At 36.0% G+C, this 5,707-nt stretch overlaps 1 pseudogene; it reads left to right on the top strand.

Annotated features, from left to right (window-relative positions):
• Positions 1-5,409: 5,409 nt before the first annotated feature.
• LOC122122190 lies at positions 5,410-5,506 on the top strand (annotated as a pseudogene).
• Positions 5,507-5,707: the final 201 nt, after the last annotated feature.

The following is a 5,707-nucleotide window of genomic DNA, read 5'->3' on the forward strand; positions in this document are numbered from 1 at the left end:
CTTTCAGCAATCACTGGCAACCCAATGACTCATATCCTTTTGCCGGTTTGGTACGTGTTCCCCCATTTATTGTTCCGGCTACTAATGACTCTCAGTTTTCCCAGATTCAATTGATTCGTCCACGCACTAAAAGAACAGTAGGATTGATCATTGCAATCGGGTCCACAATCATCGCTACAGTGGCTTCAGCCGCTGCTATATTGCTGTCCCAAGGCGTGTCCACCGTGCAACAGATAAACCAGCTCATCCCTCAACAGTCATCCATAGACTTACAACATTTACAAGTTGCCAATCATCTTAAGGGAGGCCTCCTTGTGCTCCAACAACAAATAGAATTGCTCCAAGAACAGATTACGTTTCTTCGATTAAAACAAGGAGGACTATATAATGCTATCACTATTCTGTCTGTCAGCTTTCCACTCCTGCACCCAATGTCTCTGAACTTAGTAACTACATCAAAGTCCCTAGGTCCCTTGAGTACTTAAACTTCACCCAAAACCTGCTGCATGATGTTAACCCCCTAAACCACACCACCAGACAGCTTATTCCCGCTGCCTACTTTTTAGAAAATGTGCTTAAAAAGTTACAACAATGGTTTTCGCCATCCTCTCTGGTCATCTGTGGAGGCCTTGCACTTGTAGGGCTTACTCTCCTAGGAATTATTAAATGCTTGTACTCCCGGCAAAAACGCTTCCAACGATGGGTCACCATAATGACGGTCCTTTTAAAAGAAAAGGGGAATTTTGTGCGTAGAGCCGGTCAGATCTGGTTGAGTCAGCTAGAGTAGCAGTTGATGCACACTTCCTGCTCATAGAGACATGACCCACAGGCATGTCTTCCTAGCCTGCCAACCATGAGCTGTACATGCTCCCTACATGCCCCCCGGGGACCAAACAGTGCCTGTCACCAAGCAGTGCCCATCATCAACTGCCCGCTAAGTATTGGCTGGGAAGGACTCAGGAGGTTGGGAAAGCTGGGGCTATAAAATCCCAACCCATTTGCATAAATAAACCAGACATGCTTAAGCCTGTTCTCCCAATATGTGTTCCTCGTGTGCGTTGTTCATGCTTACCTCCTGCAGGAGATCTAGCTCTACAATGTAGCAATAGGGGAGGCCTTATAGTCCTTCACCTTCACTAGACTTGAAGCCAAGAATCTGTGATAAGTAGGAAATCCGGCAAGAGCTAAGAGGAGGACAGAGAATTAGAACATAGGAGCATTGTTCTTTTGTAACAGACACTGTCCTTCAAGGTATGGGTGATTTAACTCTATTCTTCTCCATACATCTTGTTGAGCAAATGCAAAACAAAGAAAAATAATCTATTGAAATAATTTTGCAAAGAATAACTTCACTACTGCTGATATGGTATCTATGGAGAGTCTTAAGAGAGAATATATAAGTGCAGTATTCTTCGGTTTCCTCTAAGCATTTTGTTAGCAAAATATACCTTTGAGGTTAGAAGTGATTGAACCAAAAATTGGTGGAGTACTTATTTTTGAGGGCACTTTAGACACAAGAAGACTTTCAAGGTAAAAGACAAAAGAAAAAAGTATAGCTAAATATTTGTGATCACTGCTTCTTGGACTGGTATTTTGGAGACAGAGTTTTACATTAGAGATTGTCCTCATTATCATTGATGCTGGGTTTCCGTGGCAACCAAAAGCAAGGGGGAAGTTTAATGGACTCGCTTGGACAAGTAAACAGCATGATAGAAAAAAAATGGAAAATAATATTTAGTGAATTATTTTGAACAATTACTTTGCCAGAACAAAGAAGGAAATATGTAATTCAAATTACTCGACGTAAATTTATGAATAAAAGTAGTCAATAGAAATGAGAGAAAACATAGAGGACTGTTTCCTCTCCAGTGGTGTGATGGGATCTTGATCTTGTTACTTCCATTTTATCTTCAAAAGCTATCAAATGTGGCCCAGGACTGGAGCATCCAGTTCAGACCAAGAGAACTCGCAGAAGAGAATATTTGCAGCAGATGTAGGTGATTTATAACCTTAGACAACCTATTTAAATCTGTTAAAAATTCTCCTCTACCCCAAACTGCCCACTTTAAAAAAATTTGTATGTTTTCCCAAGATTGTCCTTCATTAACTATTTAAAATTTTGAGAGGTCATAATCATATTCTATAGATTGCTGTTTGGTTGTGCTTTTTGTGTGTTTTTGTTTTTTGTTGTGTTTTTTCACTGAATTTCAAAATGTTGTGCTAGTGTGTTACAATTAAATATGTCCATCTAATTGTTCAATGTTCCTGGATCAGAGTCACTCCTTCTATCATTTTCAACCAACCCCTTCTACAAGATTTATTTCCAATTTACCACTTCCTTTCTCACATGTGTACATTGAGTATTCTAGCTGTACTTGACCATTGCTCCATTTTTCATTCATTCTATGTCTTTACTATTATTCCTCTCTGGTTTCAACTTCCTGATAGTCATTCTGTTCAACTGTCTGTTAGTACTTTGAAAGGTTTATATACATTCCATGGAGTTTCAATTCTGCATATACTTAAACTGATGTCAGCTTAAATTCCCATAATTCATTCATCTGAAGTAACAATTTGCAAGACTGGAGACATGAAGCACCTAGACATGATTTTATTCCCCTCCATTTGGAAGATTACTCATTAGTCAAAAAGAAAGTTGAAAAATGGCTTAGAATGTATTCCTTACTAACAGTTTTATAAATGGCTTTGTACAGTGGTTTGTGATTATTTTATTTTACACGGGATAATATTTTCTACCACCTATGAGTTTTGGAAAAAGAAAAAAACTAAAATTTACTACTGTAGAGGAATATGATAGAAATAGAAGACAGATTTTATGTTTGTCAAATCTCTGATACGTACTCATATTCAAGACTTAAAGTCATATTTCTTACTATGTTAGATAGGGAAAACATAAAACACCATATGATAAGGCAACTATTTACGACTTTTTAAAATGTACTTATTATGTGACGAAATTTACTTTATTAGCTAATGTTTTGGTTTGAAATATGGGAGGCTGATCTATTAATAAATTTTCGAAGGCACCTACTGAAAAACACAAATGGTGAGGGGTCCTATTTCTACACTTTAATGAATGGTTGAATCTGATTGGCATTAGTGCTGGGTAAATAAATCAACTCTATTGTAACGTGCTCCCTACACTTGAAAAACTAGTAACGTCACTAAATATCATCTACTTGTAAAGTGTTATTTTGGCAAATGTGATTTTAAAAAGTTTATTTGAAAAGGAATATAGTTTCAGGAGATTAAATGTAGGTTATCATTTGTTTTAGAATGACAACGTTTTTACACTACAGAACCAAGTTTTACTGAAGTACCAGTGTTTTGAAGCACTAAGGATCTTCTCAATTATTGTTTTTTCTGAATTATATTTGAACTCTATGACAAGTATTCCTAGCATTGGTAGACCAATTATGGATCTATCATTCCAGGAACTATTTTTTGGCCTGCTGATGCTGGACTTAAATCATTCATTAATCCTTAGGAGAGGGGTATTACAAATAATTTTGTGACATTTGTTGTCTTGTTCACTCATATGGGATGGTCTTCTGAAAATTGAAAGTTTGAATTACTGTACTTTCACATTTTGTGATCTCATCTTGCATTTTAAGTTGCCTTGCATTTTCCAGTTGCTTACTGCTAATTCCTGCATTTCAAGGAATTAGAGCCCTGAAATATAGGAAATGAGAAATTGAGATGGGTCTTCAATTACTTTCTGTTGGCATGTTGCATGGGCCTAGGTGAGAACTCTTGCTCTAGTTATCTGATGACACGGATAACTGGGACTTGGGATCCTAGGTCCCGTGGATCCTGTAGAAGAATAATACCTTTTAGACATCATATCAGCAAAATTTGAGTATAATCAGTAGGAATGCTTCAGAAATATGGAGAAAAACAGTTTGGGACCAGAGAGTTTAAACAATAAACAGAGCAGAAGTGTAAAATCCCTTATAGATCAGAGGAAAACAATATTGTTTTTTTTTTTACCATGTGAATTCAGAAGACAAAGAACACTTAGAAGGTATCACAAGTTTATACCGAAAACATTGCATTGATACTTTTTATATTCTAATATATATTCTAATCCTGATTATTTATATTCCAATCTATTTATTGGAGTAAATATCAATTAATTTGTCAAATTATCAATTAATTCCAGTAAGATTCACTGTGTGAAATATAAAATCAGCACATATAAATATAAAATACATAATTATATATAATATAAGAAAATGTTTTGCATTGTTCTGTTGTGGTTAGGGTAACAAAGGCAACTGTTTTAAAATATTATTCCATTACCTATACCTCAGTGTTTGGTAGAATTAGAACTAAAGCTTTACCATTCGGAGATGTACAGCCTAGAGGGAATAGGAAACACTGTGATTAAAACAATTTAATGCCTAATAATGAGGAGAAACATATGGACTTTTCCTGGAGCTATGGAATATATTTTGTGATAGAAAATCATTGGTGTAAGTTCCTGCCTGGTTGGATGGTAGACAAGCCAGGACATGAGGTAATCATGCATATGAATAATTTTTTCACCTTCTTGGCTTTAGCTACTTTTAAAATGGTAGGGTGTAATAAACAATTATATTCAGAAAAAGAAAAAATACCTTCTAGTCTGAACACTTCTTTTTTTTTTTTTTTTTTTGGTCAGTCACGGGGCTTGAACTCTGGGCCTGGGCGCTGTCCCTCAGCTCTTCAGCTCAATGCTAGTTCTCTACCACTTGAGCTACAGCGCCACTTCCTGTTTTCTGGTGGTTTATTGGAGATAAGAGTCTCACAGTCTTTCCTGCCCAGGCTGGCTTTGAACTGTGATCCTCAGATCTCAGCCTCCTGAGTAGCTAGGATTACAGGCGTGAGCCCGGCTTAGTCTGAACAGTTCTGTCTGAACTGTTCATCTCTCTATGATCCTATGTAACTAAGATTAGTTTTGCTCCAATAAGACAATCTGTGTGTCAGGGTAGGGTAAAGTGTCAGGGAGACATTTGTGCCAGTAAGACCTCATTTGGGAAATTTTAAGCTGCAGGATTTTAGAAGTAGCTCTTAAACAAGGCTTACTTTGAATCCATTAGCTCCACAAAGCTAAATCAGTTCATAAATAAGTATTTGAAAATCCATCACTTTTGGACGTAGGTATAAAGGCTTCAAAGTACGATCAAATTTCAAATGAGAAAGACTTAAAATACTTATTGACAAAAATTGCAAATATGAGCAATCGAACAAACAATACAATTTTTTCCACCATACACAGAATTTTACAGAAATAAGATGAATAGCAATTTAAGGAACAATAAGGTTTCCTTGTTACAAATAGGCAACCAAGGATATATGCCTGTCTTAAGATTGCATCATTAACTACTTAAATTTACAGGATACTACATGCTTCAGCAGCATGTCTACCCGAATTACAATACAGAGATTAACATTGCTTTTGCACAAGGATGATATGAAAATTTGTGAAGTATTCTATATTTTTCGTTCTTCAGATGCAAGAAGTGAAAAACAGTTATTAAAAAGTTGATTACAAATATACAAGTGTAATAATACATGTAATTCGTAGAAATAACAGTTATTTTGTCATCAGTGTATTCAATCTTCACTTTTTTAGAAAAGCCTTTACATAGCATAACCTTTATAAAACTTTTGAAATAAGATAGCATTGTCATTTTAACCTAAA

This window comes from Dipodomys spectabilis, unplaced genomic scaffold, assembly GCF_019054845.1.
Source record: "Dipodomys spectabilis isolate Male_0828 unplaced genomic scaffold, ASM1905484v1 ptg000206l, whole genome shotgun sequence".
In the NCBI taxonomy this organism is placed as follows: Eukaryota; Metazoa; Chordata; class Mammalia; order Rodentia; family Heteromyidae; genus Dipodomys; species Dipodomys spectabilis.